This window comes from Anopheles coustani, chromosome 2 (genome assembly GCF_943734705.1).
Source record: "Anopheles coustani chromosome 2, idAnoCousDA_361_x.2, whole genome shotgun sequence".
NCBI lineage: Eukaryota > Metazoa > Arthropoda > Insecta > Diptera > Culicidae > Anopheles > Anopheles coustani.
Window position 1 is genome coordinate 49,983,539 of NC_071289.1, and position 17,001 is coordinate 50,000,539.

Sequence of the window (17,001 nt, forward strand, 5' to 3'; positions counted from 1 at the left end):
AAAATTAATTATTTCCAAACAGGTTGTGCTAATATACTGGATTTTTAAAAGAATTTATCAGGTATGTCATGTCATGATTTCGTTAAGGCTATAAATCACTACAAAATGTATTGGTTTATGAGAGGTCTTTGAGGCCAATGCATTGGTCTATGACCAAGACAACGTATTGGCCTATGAATATTTTGGCCGTTCAATTTGCTTCATATATGCTTAACACTAGAATACATTGCTTTGGCGTTTTTAATTTTCTGATGTACCACTTCCCCATTCTACTAGCTCGGTGTATAGCAAAAACGATTATTTTATTGTTTCAAAATGTATCATGTAAATTCAGAAATAATGTTTGCGCTATGATGTTTATATAAAGCGTGACCATAACTAAATTGAACCAAGGAAAGCGCGCTACTGTGGCGCCTCTAGTGACGTCAGCCAGAAACTAATATTTTAAGAAGTATTAGTGAATAGTAACAATGAAGTTGTGAAAGTTTCAGACCTGTACTATTTTTTTTCGCGAAATGCCGTACAATGGAAATTTAACGACCAAAAGTGAATCACAAGCATGCTTGTGCTTACCCTTTTTAACAAGGCCAGGATTGGCGACACCGATTGCGCCGGAACTTTAGACCCTGACTTTGCTGTTGAGATGCTGCTTTTTCCTTACTTCTTCTGTTGAGTGTCCATCCATCGAGCCGAAGATAACAATGTTCTGGATACGAATAGGCTGAGTGAGGGTATTTTGGCCCACTAGAAAGTAAATCAATTATTTCAATGATTTCAAATAAAAATACCCCCTTTGTCAGAAATGACAGGGCCGTATGGGGACACCTGCGTGGGAGTGTTCGTGGGGACGTGTCAAACGCCTCCGTGTTCAAAGGATCGTTACCAAAAGAGGGCGCTAGTGAAGATTTATATGTATATAAAAGCAGCGCCGAAGAAATATGCGCAATAGTCGCAATAGTCGGGGGTCCGCGACAGCCGAGCGGTAGCGCCGGTTAGAAAATCGGCCCATGAGCGCCGAGGCTCACCACCTCGACGGCGTGGGTTCGAATCCCAACCGAGACCGGACCCTCCCCTGTACGAGAGGACTGACTATCCACGTACAACAGGGAAACAAGTCTCGTAAGCCCTTAACGGGCAGGCATGACCAAGAGGTCGTTACGCCAAGAAGAAGAAGTCGCAATAGTGAGAAGGAGAAAATAAATTAATATTTTGACTGATCAGTGGATCACGTCCAAAAGCATTTACAAATCTTCTTCTTTCGGTGACTCTACCGGTTGTAGTTACAACATTTCAAAATATTAATTTCGCAATTTAATTGTCTAAGTTTAAATTAAATTCGCGCGCGGGTGCAAAGTAAAATGTCGAGTGAGGACCGTATTTTCCGGCAAGCGTGCATCGGACAGCGGGAAGCGACGGAGCACAGCAAATCTGCTGAGCAGCGGCAAGCGGCCTCGGGTGAGCCAGAGGAGCGGATGGCGGGCTCTACGGTGAACTCGACAACTTGGCATCCGAACGAGCGGATGGAGAATCATCCTGAAGCGCAGATCATGCGTGAGGGAATCGATCGCAGATCAACAGAGCGCGATCGACTAAGAACAATCATGTTCGAGATGCAACGTCTCGAGATGGAGAGGGCGTGCTTCGTGGCGGCAGCGGGGAGACGGGACGGCTCTAGTCACACCGAAAGGTGCAGCGAAAACCACACGAGCCGTTGTCCACCGGTACCATCACAGGCCCCGCAAACTACATGTAGCACGTCCACAGCTCACGTCCCGGCAGCACCGGCGTTCACTTTGGATGCACCATACGCGGTAAGCGCAACGCACGAACAGCTGATGCCGAGGGCAATTCCCGACCAAATGGTGACGGGAGCAACGTTCGCACATATGATGGCCGGCGCACCAACAGCAGAAAGCACTATGGCGGACGCACCAGCAGCGGAACGGACGATGGCGGGCGCACCAACACTGTCAAGGCCGATGGATGCATCAACGATAAGGATGCCCGGGGGCTTGATGACCTACGGTAACCAGGGAATTGCGGCACCCTTCCAAGCGGCTGGTCCGTCCACGAGCCGTATTATGACCGGTCAAACGTTGGACCCAGCATTTGCCTACGCGACAATGGCAGCCCCACAACACTGGGCATCGGCGCCGCCACAAATGCCGGCCTACACGGCGCATCCCGGGCACAACACTACTCAGCCACATGCACACACGACGCACGACATTTGGGCGCAGCAAACGATCCTGACAGCAAGCCAGTTAACGGCGCGCCAAGGGTTAACTCGCGAGCTGCCAACCTTCTCCGGCGCTCCGGAAGAGTGGCCGGTTTTCATTTCCAGTTATATCAGGTCAACACAACTATGCGGGTACACTCCAGAGGAAAACCTTCTGCGCGTACAAAGGGCACTGAAAGGCAAGGCGTTCGAGGCAGTCCGTTACCGCTTGCTGTTGCCATCGTGCCTGGACGGAGCGATAAACATGCTTCGTACGCTGTTTGGGCGACCGGAGATCATTGCGAACTCACTCGTCCAAAGATTAAGAAGGATGCCTTCGCCCGATGCAACACGACCCGAGACGCTGGTGGATTTCGGAGTAGCTGTCCTGAACATGTGTGCTACCGTAAAGGCGTGCGGCTTATGGGAGTACCAGTGCAACGCAACACTGCTCCATGAGATCGTAGAAAAGCTGCCACCGACCGAACGATTGCGCTGGAACGATCACCGTCTGGACCTGCCAGCAGTCACGCTCATGGACCTTGAGCACTGGTTGGATCGACTTGTACGGGCGGCAAGTTTATCGGTTCCGCTTTACGACACAACACAAACCGAACAAAGTCAGCACGGTCAGGTAAGCCGAAATTACACACACATCACTACACTTCCCTCAGAAACACCGGCACCGAAGACACACAATCCTGCGCCACCAAAAGGAAAAACACGGTGCGACGCATGCAACGGGACAAATCACAAACTTGCGGATTGTGAAAGGTTTTGCCAACTGGAGGTTGAAAGTCGCTGGTTGATAGTGAAAGACGGCAAACTATGTAGACGATGTTTGGGTCGGCACCCGGGTCAGTGCCGTTCTCGTACTTTCTGCGGCAAGGACGGATGCAGATCAAGTCATCATGAACTGCTGCATGACGAGGCAACCGAGCCCGCACCCATCCGGACGCAGGTTAACTGCAACACGCACACAGCGGATTGCGAGGAAGTCCTGTTTCGCTACGCTCCGGTAGTGGTGCACGGGCCGAATGGGTCGATCGAAACGTACGCCTTTTTCGACGATGGATCGTCATCAACCTTTGTGGAGCAGGGGCTGGTGGACGAATTGGGCATCGTAGGTACGCCGGATCCTCTTCGCCTTCGTTGGACCGGGGAGACAACGCGGGTAGAAAGGGAGTCAGTTCGACTCTCGCTACGTTTGTCCGGCCTAGGGGAACAAAGCCAGTCATGTGTACTTGAAACGGTACACACTGTGCGCAATTTGGCACTGCCCGAACAGACCCTCCTGGTGCCGACACTGGTCAAGCGCTTTCCTTATCTGCATGGGCTTCCCTTGAGGTCATATGAGAAGGTGAAGCCAAGGATCCTCATCGGAATTGACAACTGTTTCGTAGGACAGCCGCTTTGCAGCGTTGAGGGCAAGGAAAACGAGCCAGTTGCAACAAAATCACGTCTCGGCTGGACAGTGTTCGGTCCTCGCACGGGGAGACGCGTCCAAGCCAGCATCTACTGTGGCTACCACATCTGTTGCGGTGACAACATTCCAGATTCAGCATCGTGGAAGTACAACAACGTAGAGCGCGTGAAACTGCAACGGCAGGTGGAGGCGGCTAGGGAAGACAGCTTAGATGACACCACAGCTCCAACGGTGAGAACTGTCCCATTACACACAGATCCACCAGCAACGCCCGTGTTGGCAGCATCAGCACCGTCGTCGATGCCGGAATCCTCCAAGATTCCGAAAACTAGTCATTCGGTTAAAACATCGGATACTAAAGTTGCCTGCGGTCCCAGAGCTGACACCGCGTGCCAACGGACACTTAAAAAATCATCCAGCCCCGATACCCAAAACGATCCGGCTCTGGCGGCGTAAGCGAGTTCACCTGTGGCTGGTGGTGGCGGAACGATTGCAGGATTTTTATTTAACAAAAGTAAAAGTAAATAGCAGATTATAAATTATTATAAGGATTATTAAATCCATAAAACACATGAAAAAGGCATTTTTCAGGTGGGCCAAAACTGGTACACAGGTGGGCCAAAATAGAAGCAAAGCGGGCCAAAATAGCGACAAAAAGTGTGTTCGGAAAATGATAATTTTTCAGTGAAAACATCAAATAAACTAAAAAATATGAATTTTAATGCATGCTTAGATAGCTATTCTACATTATCATACCCAGTTTATCGTAATATGATCGGTACAATTAATGCAACGATTTATTTTGTGGTGACCCTTCCCTAAGTGGGCCAAAATGGGTACTTTTACCCTAGCTATAAAAGAAATTACAGATCGGCTGAAACTAAAACAATTACCACGATTAGCTTCGCTTTCGCGTGTGTTCAACTCACTTCTTGTTGTGATACTGATCCGGTTTCTCGAACTTGTCATTTTTTCACTGAATTTCCACGCAAGGTTCCACTAACACAGACAAATTTTTGAATCGCTGTGACCAGACACGGGAAGTTACGTTTATACCACCCGGGTTGGATCTGACAGAACGTTGATTTATACAGATGGGCGGGACAGACGATGACGAGCTACACGCTAAAAAGAGATGGCGTTTCGAAGCGTTATGCGGGATGCATTACTATGGGAATTGGCGTTATTTTCAATCTTTGAAGCCAATTTATGGAGTAATTTATAATGGTAAAAATATGATTTTATTTTTGAAATGTTGCTCAACATACTAACTTTCTAGCGCACACTTTTTTCTAGATTTACATTATAGATTTTGAATCAATAAATGCTGAAAAAACGCAATTTCGACCGTTCTTGCTATACTACACCGAGCTAGCGGGATGATGAAGAAATGCATCGAAAAACCAAAAACGCCAAAAGATAGTTAACAAATATACAAAAAAGTAACAGTTTACGGATTCGAAAAATTTTCAAAAATAGTGAAGTTATAGCGTTTTACAATTAAGGGTCAAAATGACCCCTAAAAAGCATTTTACAGGGTGGCATCGTAGAAGTGATACACTTATCCGGTTTCTGCCAAACCCCTGTACCCAGTGTGTTAAACAAATGGGTATATTTCGACAGATTTACTTGTTTACTATTTATGTCCAAAACGTACACTCAGTGTTCAGTTCAGTTTTCTAGTAACTACAATGAATTCAAGTCACGAGCAAGTAAACATTTTGCATATGCAAGGTTTGACAAACATTCAGATTTGGCAGAAACTGTCTCATCTCAATTTAAGTCGATTATTTGTCTACCAGACCATCAAGCGATACGAAAACTAGGTCTTACTAAACCGCTTAGTAACTTTTAACTTTTTATTTAGGACTTAAACCTTAAATACTTTTACACCAGTATTAAAATTTTTGAAGTCCTTCCTCGGCGGTGGCACAGTTCAAAAGAAAGCCTTTCTCCGCACACCACCGAGGAAGGCTTCACTTCTAGCATCTCTTTCTCTCACTTCTATCTTTATCTTACTTGGATTCTGGTGGGTCAACGTGCCTCGATAGCTTATCAGCTTCGATCGAGAGCTATCAGCTGATCGATGAGTAATGGATAAACTCATCGATCAGCTGACCGCTCTCGTTCTCCTTCCTCTCATGATGGGACGTTGACCCGACCGTACTCCTCGTGCCTCATCTAACCTCCTCGTATATTAATCAGTTGTCTCACTCCATTGGACCATTCGCTGATTTGGCAACAGTATCAGTGCATAACACTAATACGTGCGTCGTCCATTTATCCATCTAAACTCAATACCAATCATACACTCAAACGATTGATTTGTTTTTTTTGGTGCATTAGTATATTGACGGTTATTTTAAATCTTGGAAAATATCAATGTATTGTAAGTTTGCTGTGAAGACGGTTAGCAAGACGATGTTTGTATTGGTAATTTCTTCAATTTTGGATGTACCGTGTCACTTGAATGTGAAATAGCAATTTTGTACAAACAAGCGACAAAACCATATAAACCACGAGATAATTACCCATTATTCAAATATAATACGTTAAAGGTAACATAAGTTAAAGGATATCAAAAAAGTTTGGAGATTATTTGTAGCAATTTCTTTTGCAGAAAAGATGGCTCCTGCAAATGTCACAACCAGCCCTATCTGGGATCATTTTAGCCAGGTGGAATCTGGAGCAAAATGCAATTATTGCCTTAAAATATTTTCATACACCAAAGGAACTACATCTAATTTGAAGCGGCATTTGAATTTGGTACATAAAACGGTGCCATATATGAGACAAAATCAATCTGTGTCAGCTGCTATTAACATCGACGAAGAAGCTGGGCCTTCCGGAACAAACCGTCCGTCTACAAAACAAAAAGCAAAAGTGAATATAGGCATACAAGGTTATTTAAACAAACCTATCAGCAGTGAATCAAAACGACTTCTGGATAAACTCTTACTAGAACTAATTTGTAAGGAGTGCGTGCCGTTTGATTTAGTGGAAAGCGAAATTTTTAAAAAGTTTATACATGCACTAAACCCAAATTACAGTCTACCTTGCAGAAAAAGGCTTTACTGCCAAGCGTATATAACGAACAGTATGAAAAAGTCAAGCAGAAGTTAGTTACTCTTAAAGCTGTAGCAATTACGTCTGATGGTTGGACGAACATAAACCAAACGAGCTTTTTAGCATTGACAGGACATTACATAGATGACAACTTCAAACTAAACTCCACCTTGCTTGAATGCTCTGAATTTGAAAATTCGCATACTGGTACCAATATAGCCAACTGGATCACGGATTCGTTGGACAAATACGAAATCAAAAAGAAAGTTGTAGCCATTGTCACTGATAATGCGTCTAATATGAAGGTGGCATGTAATGAATTAAATTTTAACCATATTCCATGTTTTGCCCATACACTAAACTTGGTAGTACAGCATGAAATTAAGAGTAGCGTAAAGCCATTAATGGATAAGGTGAAGAGGGTGGTAATGTTCTTCAAAAAAAGTCCAAAAGCCACTCAATCGTTATTGGACACACAGAAAAGATTGAATTTAGATAAACTTAAACTCAAACAAGAAGTACCAACGCGCTGGAACTCAACTTACGACATGTTGGATCGGTTTTTAAAGAACAAGATTTCGATACTCTCGTGCGTCGATAGTTTAAAATTAAAACTCCATGTGCAAAACGATGACTGGGAAACGATGGAACAAATCATAAAAGTACTTCAATATTTCAATTCTGCCACCAATATAGTTTCTGCTGAAAAGTATGTAACTCTTTCACACGTAGGACTGTTATGCAATGTACTTCTAAAAAAACACGTCAGTTTGAAAATCAAGAAGATATTGTTCCAGATGTTCAGAAATTAGTCTCTCTGCTCATCACAGGTTTACAAAACAGGCTTGAAATTTTCCGCTGCAATGATCAGCTACTGAAGTCTATGGTATTAGATCCTAGAATCAAAAAATTAGGTTTTCAAGAAGACGAAGAAAAATTTCAGAACACTTTCGATAATATTATAACAGAGCTTATTCCTCTTCAAAAGCCGATGACTCAAACCAATGATGTTGTTAGAAAAGCTAGAAAAGATTTGGATATGCTTTTTGGCGATTTAGTAAAAAAGAAGGCGACTTTTAGTTTAATATTACCTAGACAAACAGCTTTTAATGAACTTGTATTCCGGGTATGTCTGTCCCTTGCGAAAGACTATTTTCAAAGGCGGGTCAGATTTATTCAGAAAAGCGGTCAAGGCTATTACCAAAAAAGTTAAAAGAAAAGCTTTTTATTCAACAAAATGCTTAAACGATTAAAGAAATTTTTTATATTATTTTCCAGTTAAAATAAATAGTGTGGAATTAACTGTAAAACAGATTGTTTTTTTTTTCTATAATTTACAACATTACTGCTATGCTCAATACTTAGAAGAGTTATGAAATTATTCGATAACTAGGTTTTTTAGGCCAGGTACCTGGCCCGTCAGCAGTCCCTTGCTCACCAACCGCCCCTTGGTAGGTTCCATCCCATCCCCGTTACAATTTCTAGGTCTTACTACAGAAGATAAATTTGATAATTGCCGAGCGGTAAGCGGGTTCAAATACAAATACAAATTGCGGGATCAAAAATTACGAAATAATCTGACCCGCTCTCTATTCGACCACTTAACTGAAGCCCCCATGGACATAAATGTAAAAGCACTGTAATATCGCAAAATGTTACCAAAACACCAAACGCGTCTATCAAACAGCTCGGTTAGTAGGAAGTTTTTCAAATACGAATACTTGTTCCAAGTTACAGCATATTGTACCAGTTTCTGTGCCACACAGCGCATGTCCTGTGGTTGCGCCACTGTTTATGCTTAGCTTACATGCACCGCAAAGCAACCTTTGCAAACGGTAAAATGTTGCCAGTAAGTCAGTCAACGTTCAAAATCTGCGCACATTTGTTTTTCGGCCAGCGTGTGAAAAAAAGATTTGCATAAATAAATTTTAAGATTTGCAACACTATCTCTTACACGCTTACATCTGCATCGGCTCACGGGTAGCAACGTCTACACGAAGCGAAAAAAAGTGACAGAAAAACTGACATTTGCGCCTGTATTTTCAGATTTTTACGCCTCGTGTAGACTGAGCAAAACACTCATATAACGCATGATAATCCGCAGAATTGGGATGCAAATTGCGCATTCTTTCGGCCAATAGTAAAAATCCCCTAAAACAGGATTTAAACAATTCAGAGAAAGCGAGAGCACTGCATTGGTTACTTGTTACCTGACGTTATAGAAAAACGAATAATATCGGTGCACATCCTTCTCTTTCCATGCCATCCGTGCCGCATTCACTGCACATTCTGCGGCTCACTATTCCCCACGTATCAGTTTCTCCTTTCTTTCGTTTGTAATGGAGAATTCCTTCCATGTGTGTGACGATTCGCTAAAGGCGTAGTATCGACTCGACTTTCGGCACACTCTGCCGCATGCTATCCCGCACCTTCTGTGTTTCGCGGAAGGTGTTTTCCCATCTTTCACATCCCGCCTTCCACCACAAACCACAAACCACATATCTCCCATCTCCCATCCCTCATCAACAATCTCTCTTCTCCCCATCATACTCTTTCTTACTTTGCCTGCCTCATCTCCTATCGCATTCAAACTGTCTCTCTCTCTCTCTCTCTCTCTCTCTCTCTCTCTCTCTTTCTGCGTATCTCCCTCATCTACCGGTCCATTAAAGGTTCCATGTCGTCCCCGTTACAGTTTCTAGGTCTTTCTGCAGAAGGTATATTGCGTTGAAAATTGCCGAGCAGTTAGCAGGTTCAAATACAAATATGAATTGTGGGATCAAAACTAACGAAATAATCTGACCCTCTCCCTGTTCGACCAGTGCCTGGTCTTGGCGCACAGAATTTATCCCTTTAACTGAAGCCCCCATCGACATAAATGTAAAAGCACTGTGTTGTAACTACAACTTTCGGATTTCGAAGAAGTTCGAAGTGAATAATTATTTTAGACTTAGTCAACTGACTCGTCAAAATTAAGTTAATTCATCCGTTTTCCTGATCCTAACCCCCAGTCCCTTTCGGGTTTCCCTTTTATATTCCGTCCCGGGCTCTGGTTCAAACATTTGAACTATGTTCTGTGGTTGCACCACTTTTCATGCTTAGCTTACACGAACCGCAAAGCAACCTTTGCAAACGGTAAAATGTTGTTAGTGAGTCAGTCAACGGTCAAAATCTGCGCACATTTGTTTTTCGGCCAGCGTGTGAAAAAAAGGTTTACCAAAAAATGTTTTTTCGGTCTCGTGTAAACTAAGCATAACACTCCTACTACGCATGATAATCCGTAAATGCGATTTGCGATGTGAATTGCGCATTGTTTCGGCCAGTTGTAAGAATCCTCTCAAACAGTATTAAAACAATTCAGAGATGTCAACTGCATTGCACCTCCTTCTCTCTCCATGCCATCCGAGCCGCATTCGCTGCAAATTCTGGGGCTCACTATTCCCCACGTATCAGTTTCTCCTTTCTTGCGTTTGTAATGAAGAATTCCTTCCATGTGTGTGACGATTCGCGAAAGGCGCAGTAACGACTCGACGTTCGGCACACTCTGCCGCTTTCTATCCCGCATTTCCTGTGTTTCGCGGAAGGAACGACCCCCATCTCTTGCCTTGTTCGTTTCGCGGAAGGTAAAGCTACCTGTCCGAACAGTACTCTCGTATCGGTCGTCCTTCTACTCTGCCGTGGATAGCGGTCCCCATTTCTCGCATTCTTCTTTTGTTTTCTTGTATTCGTAGATCCACAAACACAAGCATTGAGATTAGAATACGAATAGATTGGCTGTGTTGTAAGCTAATCCTGTCTGCGAGCGTGATTGGTCTCACTTCCTCTCACATAATCGCGAAGTGAACTCGGACATACCGTCCAATGCCGTTGGATTTCTCTCTCTCTCTCTCTTTTCTCTCTTTTTCTTTGTCTTTCCCGCTGTCTGTCTTTCTCTGTCTTTCTCTTTCTTCCTCTCCCTCTATCTCTCTCTCTCTCTCTCCCCCTCTCCATCTTACATTTCCCATTTCACATCTAACATCTACCACCTCCCACCTCCCACCACCCAACACCCACCACCCAGCACCCACCTCCCACCACCTACCTCCCAACTCTCATCTTTCACCTCCCACCAACATACCTCCCATCTCCCATCACAAACCACAAACCTCCTGCCACAAATCACCCATCTCCCATCTCCCATCTCCTTTCTCCCATCGCATTCACACTGTCTCTCTCTCATAATCTCTCTCCCTTTTTATTCATCTCTCTCTCTCTTTTTCACTCTCTGGCTATATCTATCCCTATCCCTATGCCTCACCTTGTCATACTTTCCATTTTTGTCTCTCTTTTTCCCACTATGACTGCCTCTATCTTTACTGTATGTCTCTCTCTTTCTCTCTCATTTTCTCGTTCCATCTTTCCCTATTTCTTTCTCTCACTCTTACACACACTTACAACTCAAAATTCCAACAATTGCGCACAGAAGGGTCGATTTTGCTTAACAGGCCCCTTTTTTCTGATTTTGAATTAGTAGCGACATCGAATCAGACTTCGATCGAATAAGGGTTACTTTTCGCGCGCGTGTTTATTGGGCCATGGTCGACCCTCGGAAGGAAAATTATTATATAGGACTAGGTTTTTTAGGCCAGGTACCTGGCCCGTCAGCAGTCCCTTGCTCACCAACCGCCCCTTGGTAGGTTCCATCCCATCCCCGTTACAATTTCTAGGTCTGCAGAAGATAAATTGTGTTGATAATTGCCGAGCGGTAAGCGGGTTCAAATACAAATACAAATTGCGGGATCAAAAATTACAAAATAATCTGACCCGCTCTCTGTTCGACCACTTAACTGAAGCCCCCATGGACATAAATGTAAAAGCACTGTAATATCGCAAAATGTTACCAAAACACCAAACGCGTCTATCAAACAGCTCGGTTAGTAGGAAGTTTTTCAAATACGAATACTTGTTCCGAGTTACAGCATATTGTACCCGTTTCTGTGCTCCACAGCGCATGCCCTGTGGTTGCGCCACTTTTTATGCTTAGCTTACATGCACACATTTGTTCAATCTGCGCACATTTGTTTTTCGGCCAGCGTATGAAAAAAAGATTTGCATAAATAAATTTTAAGATTTGCAACATTAAATTAAATTTTAAAATTTTTTAAAACTTTAAATTTAAAATTTAAAAGTTTTTTGTGATGATGTACACTGGTTGTTGATAACATTTCAGTATACACACTATCTCTTACACGCTTACATCTACATCGGCTCACGGGTAGCAACGTCTACACGAAGCGAAAAAAAGTGACAGAAAAACTGACATTTGCGCCTGTATTTTCAGATTTTTACGCCTCGTGTAGACCGAGCAAAACACTCATATAACGCATGATAATCCGCAGAATTGCGATGCGAATTGCGCATTCTTTCGGCCAATAGTAAGAATCGCCTAAAACAGGATTAAAACAATTCAGAGAAAGCGAGAGCACTGCATTGGTTACTTGTTACCTGACGTTATAGAAAAACGAATAATATCGGTGCACATCCTTCTCTCTCCATGCCGTCCACGCCGCATTCACTGCACATTCTGAGGCTCACTATTCCCCACGTATCAGTTTCTCCTTTCTTTCGTTTGTAATGGAGAATTCCTTCCATGTGTGTGACGATTCGCTAAAGGCGTAGCTACCTGTCCGAACAACAGTACTCTCGTATCTGTCGTCCGTATACTCTTCCGTGGAAAGCGGTCCCCACTTCTCGCATTCTTGTTTTGTTGTCTTGTATTCGTAGATCCGTAAACACATGCGTTGAGATTCGAGTACGAATCGATCGGCTGCGTTAAAAGCTAATCCGGTATGCGAGCGTGGTTGTTCTCACTCCCTCTCAAATAATCGCTTATTCAGCTCGGACATACCGTCTAATGCCGTATGCTTTCTCTCTCTCTCTCTCTCTCTCTCTCTCTCTCTCTCTCTCTCTCTGTCTTTCCCTCTCTCCCTCGCTCTTTCTCTCTCTCTCTCTCTCTCTCTCTCTCTCTCTCTCTCTCTCTCTATCTCTTTCTCCCACCAATCACCACACAACACTCAAAACCCACCTCCAACCTTCCACCTCCCATCACCCACCTCCCATCTTTCACCTCCCGCCTACCACCACAAACCACAAACCACATATCTCCCATCTCCCATCTCCCATCTCCCATCCCTCATCAACAATCTCGCTTCTCCCCATCATACTCTTTCTTACTTTGCCTGCCTCATCTCCTATCGCATTCAAACTGTCTCTCTCTCTCTCTTTCCTCATATCTCCCTCTGGCTATATCTATCCCTATCCCTATGCCTCACCTTGTCATACTTTCCACTTTTGGCTCTCTTTTTCCCACTATGTCTACCTCTATCTTTACTGTATGTCTCTCTCTTTCTCTCTCACTTTCTCGTTCTACCTCTCCCAATTTCTTTCTCTCACTCTTACACACACTAACAGCACAAAATTCCAACAATTACGCACAGTAGGGTCGGTTTTGCTTAGCGGGCCCATTTTTCTGATTTTGAATTAGTAGCGACATCGAATCAGACATCGATCGAGTGAGGGATACTTTTCGCGCGCGTGTTTGTTGGGCCATGGTCGACCCTCGGAAGGAAAATTATTATATAGGACTAGGTTTTTTAGGCCAGGTACCTGGCCCGTCAGCAGTCCCTTGCTCACCAACCGCCCCTTGGTAGGTTCCATCCCATCCCCGTTACAATTTCTAGGTCTGCAGAAGATAAATTGTGTTGATAATTGCCGAGCGGTAAGCGGGTTCAAATACAAATACAAATTGCGGGATCAAAAATTACAAAATAATCTGACCCGCTCTCTGTTCGACCACTTAACTGAAGCCCCCATGGACATAAATGTAAAAGCACTGTAATATCGCAAAATGTTACCAAAACACCAAACGCGTCTATCAAACAGCTCGGTTAGTAGGAAGTTTTTCAAATACGAATACTTGTTCCGAGTTACAGCATATTGTACCCGTTTCTGTGCTCCACAGCGCATGCCCTGTGGTTGCGCCACTTTTTATGCTTAGCTTACATGCACACATTTGTTCAATCTGCGCACATTTGTTTTTCGGCCAGCGTATGAAAAAAAGATTTGCATAAATAAATTTTAAGATTTGCAACATTAAATTAAATTTTAAAATTTTTTAAAACTTTAAATTTAAAATTTAAAAGTTTTTTGTGATGATGTACACTGGTTGTTGATAACATTTCAGTATACACACTATCTCTTACACGCTTACATCTACATCGGCTCACGGGTAGCAACGTCTACACGAAGCGAAAAAAAGTGACAGAAAAACTGACATTTGCGCCTGTATTTTCAGATTTTTACGCCTCGTGTAGACCGAGCAAAACACTCATATAACGCATGATAATCCGCAGAATTGCGATGCGAATTGCGCATTCTTTCGGCCAATAGTAAGAATCGCCTAAAACAGGATTAAAACAATTCAGAGAAAGCGAGAGCACTGCATTGGTTACTTGTTACCTGACGTTATAGAAAAACGAATAATATCGGTGCACATCCTTCTCTCTCCATGCCGTCCACGCCGCATTCACTGCACATTCTGAGGCTCACTATTCCCCACGTATCAGTTTCTCCTTTCTTTCGTTTGTAATGGAGAATTCCTTCCATGTGTGTGACGATTCGCTAAAGGCGTAGCTACCTGTCCGAACAACAGTACTCTCGTATCTGTCGTCCGTATACTCTTCCGTGGAAAGCGGTCCCCACTTCTCGCATTCTTGTTTTGTTGTCTTGTATTCGTAGATCCGTAAACACATGCGTTGAGATTCGAGTACGAATCGATCGGCTGCGTTAAAAGCTAATCCGGTATGCGAGCGTGGTTGTTCTCACTCCCTCTCAAATAATCGCTTATTCAGCTCGGACATACCGTCTAATGCCGTATGCTTTCTCTCTCTCTCTCTCTCTCTCTCTCTCTCTCTCTCTCTCTCTGTCTTTCCCTCTCTCCCTCGCTCTTTCTCTCTCTCTCTCTCTCTCTCTCTCTCTCTCTCTCTCTATCTCTTTCTCCCACCAATCACCACACAACACTCAAAACCCACCTCCAACCTTCCACCTCCCATCACCCACCTCCCATCTTTCACCTCCCGCCTACCACCACAAACCACAAACCACATATCTCCCATCTCCCATCTCCCATCTCCCATCCCTCATCAACAATCTCGCTTCTCCCCATCATACTCTTTCTTACTTTGCCTGCCTCATCTCCTATCGCATTCAAACTGTCTCTCTCTCTCTCTTTCCTCATATCTCCCTCTGGCTATATCTATCCCTATCCCTATGCCTCACCTTGTCATACTTTCCACTTTTGGCTCTCTTTTTCCCACTATGTCTACCTCTATCTTTACTGTATGTCTCTCTCTTTCTCTCTCACTTTCTCGTTCTACCTCTCCCAATTTCTTTCTCTCACTCTTACACACACTAACAGCACAAAATTCCAACAATTACGCACAGTAGGGTCGGTTTTGCTTAGCGGGCCCATTTTTCTGATTTTGAATTAGTAGCGACATCGAATCAGACATCGATCGAGTGAGGGATACTTTTCGCGCGCGTGTTTGTTGGGCCATGGTCGACCCTCGGAAGGAAAATTATTATATAGGATAAAATAAACAACAAATACTTCAGGATTTTGTGACCGGTGATCGTCGCTCGGCTGCGACGGGGCCTTGAACCAGGGAAGCACTGTGGTGAATTGGCGACTGCCGTGGTATCAACGAATACTTCCGGGCCTGGCTTATCTACAAAAGAGAATGACACGTAACATTATAAAATAAATTTGATTTAGAATGATTCTTCCTTTTTCAGTTACCGGATACCCAAAATGGATGGAAACAAGTATCAGATCGATTTGACGAAAAGTGGCAATTTCTCCATGCTATTGGTGCTGTCTATGGAAAGCATATCCAAATTAAAAAACCGAAAAAATCCGATAGCGTTTATTACAATTATAAAAAAAGGTTTAGTATTGTTCTGCTTGGTATTGTAGCTGCAGACTATATCTTTTTATACGTTGATATTGGAGGCAAAGGAGGGGTGTCTAGCTCAGGATTTTTTCGGAACAGTAAAATTCATCAAAAAGTCATAAGGAACGAATTAATCATTCCGGAACCAAAGCTGATTGAGTAATGCTCGCGTAATTTTGTTGGAAGACAAGGCGTCGTGTGCTCTATATTTTGCCTACGGCCATATGGGGGTATTCATTCACCAGTATGTCCGGCCATATGGGGGTATTGAACTGTATTTAATTACCTTCTTCTTCTTGGAGTAACGACCTCTTGGTCATGTCTGCCCGTTAAGGGCTTACGAGACCTGTTTCCCTGTTGTACGTGGATAGTCAGTCCTCTCGTACAGGAGAGGGTCCGGTCTCGGTTGGGATTCGAACCCACGCCGTCGAGGTGGTGAGCCCCGGCGCTCATGGGCCGATTTTCTAACCGGCGCTACCGCTCGGCTGTCGCGGACCCCCCGGTATTTAATTACCGACTGCCTTCTGAAGTTGCTTTCGGAATTTTATGCATCTGCTTTAGGGTACTACACTTACCTAGAGCCAGAAATGGTCAGAAAAATTGTTATGATGACAGTGTACCTCCACAACTTTCTTCGAAAACCAAACCCATACCGGGAACCAGATCATACCGAAGAAAACGACGACCAAGTTAACGCAAATGGCATAACTTTTATAAATTTGCAACGCGTACCAACCAGACCATCAGCTGAGTTGATGCAGAAGCGTCTGCCGAGAATCAAACTAGAAACAAGTGTTTTCTTATTATTTCACGGTACAGAAGTGCTAGCGCCGTAAAGTAGGCAAAGGATGCCCCAGTAGCACAGTCCTTTGCATAAGATAATTATGTTAGCAGTAGTAGATATGTTAGTGATAGATAAGTAATAAGTATTTGTGAGATAAGATCTAGCGTTAAGATAACTTGTAAGATTACATCAATAAATGTATTTTAGTCTAAGCTGAACCATCGACTTGAGCTATCGGAACATTGGTCCTTCGAACCGGATAGAATTTGGATTCTTGAAACATTCATCCGGAGTAAACCGCGTTAGAGAGTTGATTCGCGGAAAGAGTTTGAGTTCAGTGGATGGTAGTTAGATTCACTAGTTCATGGTGGTTGCCGTGGTGAAATTGTGAACTTTGGACCTGTACGTGAACGACCGTGTCAAGCGGCAACCAAATCCAGCAAAGCGCGCGTGAATTTGAGTCGACGCTACAGTGTGGCATAAAAAGTTAGCGGTTGGCGTATAAAGGTTTACATTTCTC

At 43.7% G+C, this 17,001-nt stretch overlaps 1 long non-coding RNA gene across 2 annotated transcripts in view; it reads right to left on the reverse strand.

The window, feature by feature from the left end:
* Positions 1–17,001, reverse strand: part of LOC131265927 (uncharacterized) — a 74,434-nt gene that overhangs the window by 9,081 nt on the left and 48,352 nt on the right. The window contains exon 4 of one of the 2 annotated variants that reach the window (XR_009178336.1): positions 15,354–15,472. The exons of the other annotated variant lie outside the window; for it this stretch is intronic. This is a non-coding gene — a long non-coding RNA (uncharacterized LOC131265927). Of the gene's footprint in view, positions 1–15,353; positions 15,473–17,001 lie in introns of those variants that run through there. 2 annotated transcript variants of the gene reach the window in all.